The 4703-nt window shown below is 45.4% G+C and overlaps 1 pseudogene; it reads right to left on the bottom strand.

The window, feature by feature from the left end:
- Positions 1 to 971: 971 nt before the first annotated feature.
- LOC100759200 lies at positions 972 to 4280 on the bottom strand (annotated as a pseudogene).
- Positions 4281 to 4703: the final 423 nt, after the last annotated feature.

The raw sequence follows: 4703 nt of genomic DNA, 5'->3' as shown, positions 1-4703 counted from the left end.
ATTAGCATAAACCTCTTCTTTCTCAAACACTAGCCCGTTGAATAATAACCTTGGTTGACTTAACTCAAAATTTTCCATTTGCACAGTAAAAATAGAAATAATTCTGGGAACAATACCTAATTTTGTCCATCCCAGAATTCAACTAACACTACTTCTGTGACCATGTTAGTCAGTACAGTAGTGCAAGGAGTGGCTGCTATAATCTCCATTGAAAGATGAGGAAACTATGACTTGATGAGGTTAAGAGATTGGCCAAGGTCACAGGGAGGGTTTGAATGAGAAGAGTCTCACATAGGCTCAGGTATTTGAACGCATGGTTCCCAGTTGGTGACACTGGGACTTGCTAGAGGAAGTACATACTTCGAGTTCATGGTTGAGGGATGTGATCTCTCTGCTTCCCCCTCCAGCTACCTTGTCTGCCTGCTTCCCTGCCTCCCTGCTTGGAGGGATTCTTTTTATTTTCTTGGAGGTGGGGGATGTTTATTATAAAAGAAAAAACAAAACTCCATGGGAGAGAGAAAGACACTAGGACACAAAATGACAAATGCTTTAACTCCAGGCCTGTCTGTCCTCAGTTGCTCTAAGAGCAAAGTGGATGGAGATACTGAAACAAACAGACAATTCTGTGAAGTTAGAAACCCTAAAAAGCTGATTAAAAGCTGAACTTTTTTTGCTTTAAAAATTTTAATATATCAAAAGGCCTGGTTTAGTGATATTCTATTCCCACCAAAAAAATAAAAACCCACCCACCCCCATCAGTAGCAATGTTCAAATTGACCAGCCAACTCATTCTGTTAACTCGTGTGCGCATCTAAGCCTAAGCACTGGGACAAGAGGTGGCAAGCACTGGCGTCCTACCTGCTACCTGTGCAGCATCTGCTCCTGCAGAGTGGGCATGGAAACCCTACATACTAATAAGGAAACTGAGTCCCAGATACTCACCTTTCAACTAGGAAGGGCTCAAGATCACTCAAAGTCCAGTCCACTCAGTTTTTGTATTGGAAGGGCTTGTTGTCAGTCTCGTTGAGAAGGCATGTGTGAACAATGGCTTTTGTCACTGCAAAGGGGTCACAATTGGCAGAGTGGCAGCGGTCTTCAAAGTAACCACTTCTTCTCCTGGCCGACAGTCCAGGGAATGTGGATGCTGGCACTGTGGTTGGCAACGCCAGCAGAAAAGTCGTTGATGTTGGAGATTTCATGGTACCCAGTCAGACACCGGGCATTGTTCAGGCCCCCTTGGGATCGTAGGCTCGAATGTGGTACTAGTGCTGCTTGCTTGGTTTCTTAATGGCCTCCTCGATGTGCTTCAGACCATTTTCCTCCCACATGGCCTTGGTGCTAAAGTTGGTATGGCAGCCTGCTCCATTATATTTCCCAGGAATGGGCTTGGGATCAAAGGTTGCTATAACCTCGAAGTCTTCACATACACGATGAAAGATGGAACGGGCCACCCAGAGATGATCTCCCGTGCAGATTCCTCCACAGGGTCCTATTTGGAATTCCCACTGGGCAGGCACGATCTCAGCATTTGTTCCTGTTATCTTGACCCCAGCAAACAAGCAGGCACAGGATTGAGCCTCCATGATATCCCTGCCATAGGCTTTGTCAGCCCCCACATCACAGTAATACGGACCTTGGGGCCCAGGAAAGCCATTGGAAGGCCAACCCATCTGTTCCCATGAGAGTATATTCACGTTCCATTCCAAGCCAGGGGTTCTAGTTGCTCACCAAGTCCATTATCCGTTTACAGTTGCACCTTAAATTGGTCTCTGCAGGCTTCGGTTGTACTTGAAAACTTCAAAGAACACCAGCTTGTTGGGCTATTTGTAGAAGGAGTCCCGGAACATGGCAACAGGGCTGAGATACTGAAATCCATCAGTCACTGTTGGAGCCCTCAGACTGAAAGCTACCATCAAAATTCTACTCAGGTAACTCTTCTACACACTTGGTCCAGGGTGCTGGTCTTGTAGTGAAGTTCTTCTCTGGTACCATTAACCCAAATATACATGACTTGGATTTTCTCACCCTGGGGCAGGGACATGTGCATTTATTTGATGCCTTTGTTCAAGTGGGAGCTTGCTGAGGTGGCTATGGTGGAAGTGTTCTGATGGGTAGCCACAGGATGATGGCCGGGGTGGACAGTCCACTAGAATGAGGTGGGGAGGTGATTGGTATGGGGCTCAGACTCTCTGCTCTACTCCAATTCTTGGCTCTTAGGATGGATTCTTATCCTTCTGGATCCCTGAGCCCAAATACCCTCTTCCTCCTTTAGGTTGCTTTTGTTCGTGGTGCTTTATCACAGCAACAGAAAATGAACTAACAGAGTCACCTAGAAATGGAGCGGGCAAACCTGATTTCAGCTTAGGTCTATCTCCCTTAGAGCAAGGGCTTTCTAGAATACTTGTAAATGAAATGATAATATATGTCTTCTGTCTTGCAGAACACATTTTAACAGGGAAAGAAGGTGGAAAGTGTGAGAGGCAGTCCTCCAGTTAAAGTGGATTCCCTTGAAAGACCTGAGGGTCCTGATAGATGAAGAAAAACAAGGGCAGAGGTGAGAAGTTACACTAGAACGGGCTAGTTTTGTCATTCTGCTGACCAGAGACAAGGGAAACATTTGCTTAGCTAACGCTTTTGGAAGGTTCCAGCAATTAGGGTGTTAATATTCTGTGTAGTCACAATTATGTTGTAACTACCAATCAGGAGACAACTCATCATTTTGCTGTAATGTAATTACATTAAATAGCACCAGTCATGTCAGTGCAGAGACTGGGGCAGCCGCTAATTACCCACTGCACCCAGGCACCTCAGCTCGGATCAGGGATAATTGGTGTAACACTGTTTTGCGTTTCAGGGCTGGCCGGGTTTTCCTCAGCACAGCTTCAGCATCTCTCGGATCCTCTGCTGCATGTGGTTCAGCTGTGTTTGTCAGCTGGAAGCAGATAAGGTATAAATATCCCTGATCTCACTCCTCAAAGAAAACTTGAGAGGAAAATATCTCTGACAGGTGGAAGAGAGAGAACCTGGTGAGGATTGGGCTGGGTTTATACATTTCTCCTCTCATGGTTGCGCTGGGCAGCGTTAGAAAAGTGAACACATATCAGATGTCTCCCATGTGGCAGGGACTTGGACAGGTACTTTATAGATGGTTAGACTGATTTTCAAGAGCCCTTCTCTAAAGTGACACAATCCCATTTACCAGATGTGGAGCTAAGGATTGGAGAGATGAGCTATTGGCCTGAAGGCATAGAACTTCACAGTAGTATGGGTAGTATACTTTACAGCTCCAAAGTCCTCTTTCCACTGCCTCTCACTGCCTTCCAGTACCAGCCTAAGAAAGCCTGAGAGAGATGCCTACCCCTATTGTCCAAGAGGGCCACCCTGTACTTTCTTGTTTATTTCACCAGTTTCTTCAGAGAATCTAAATCCAATTTCTAAACCTTTTTAGCAGAGAGAGAGGGAGAGAGAGAGAGACAGAGAGAGACAGAGAGAAATAGATAGATATGGGGGGGTGTTAAATCAGACAATTTTGAAGTGCACCTGAGTTTAAGATTGTGTGTGTGTGTGTGTGTGTGTGTGTGTGTGTGTGTGTGTGTGTGTGTGTATGCTGTAAGAGACTGTTAGATCCCCTGGAGCTGGGGTTAGAGGTAGTTGTACATTACCCAGTGTGAGTGCTAGAAACCTAACTTGGATCCTCTGCAAGAGCAGCAAATGCTCTTAGCACTCCTGAGCCCCTTTTCTGTCCCTGCAAAGTGTATTTGAGCAATATCAGCTGAGCAACTGTGAGGTGAAGACACCCAAAGTTATGATAAAGCTGAGAATGATCTTTTCTCTGCTGTCTGACTTTGGCAGTAATCTGATTTAAAAGCTAAGGGAGAGCAGCAGATGGTTGATTTATATTCACGTGCAAAACACTTTCCCCAAGTGATTTGGAGATCCTGATGGGTTTTTAAGGTTATAATAGCTGTGATTATTTAGTGTATTTTATAGACACAAGGTGTTTTAGTCTTTCCTGATTGATCTCCTTGTATCCTAAATGCATCTCATTTTTGTGATGGGGAAACCAGACTGGAGTAGATGATGAACAAAATAGAATTATGTCTGAAGACATCAGCACAGACCTCTGGCTTGAAGCTCTGGCTTGTGGAATTTAGTTCATCCTTGGTGGAAAGAGATACCATTACTGTGGCCGCCTGCAACAGATACTCACCAGCTGTGGGGTTTGTGGCTTCTGGAAGACTGGTGGATCTTACCTTTCCAAATGAATTTTCACTGTCCATATTAAGTCTCCTCTGGGAGGCAGTGTGTGTGTGTGTGTGTGTGTGTGTGTGTGTGTGTGTGTGTGTGTGTGTAAGGCAGTGGACAACTTTAGGCATCATTCCCCAAGACCATTCACCTTGTTTTTGAGACAGCTCTCTCATTAGCCTGGGGCTTGCTGATCTAACTAGGCTTGCTGGCCATCGAGATCCTGGGGTCTGCTTCTCTTCACCTCCCCAGTGCTGAGATTACAAGAGTGATGCTCTTGGCCTTAATATTCAGGGTCTAGGTCCCTCATGCTCATGTAGCAAGCCCTTTACAACTGAGCATCTCCACAGCCTTGCTCTGAGAGGCTTTTATTGATCTCCATGGAGTTGGCCAAGTCAGATTTCTCAGCTCGGCTCCAGCAACAGTAAGTTAACTTGCACCCAGGTTTCTTAACTTGT

This window comes from Cricetulus griseus, chromosome 6 (assembly GCF_003668045.3).
Source record: "Cricetulus griseus strain 17A/GY chromosome 6, alternate assembly CriGri-PICRH-1.0, whole genome shotgun sequence".
NCBI classification, from domain to species: Eukaryota; Metazoa; Chordata; class Mammalia; order Rodentia; family Cricetidae; genus Cricetulus; species Cricetulus griseus.
Note: the sequence above shows the minus strand (reverse complement) of the source record. Positions and strands in the feature narration are given on the sequence as shown.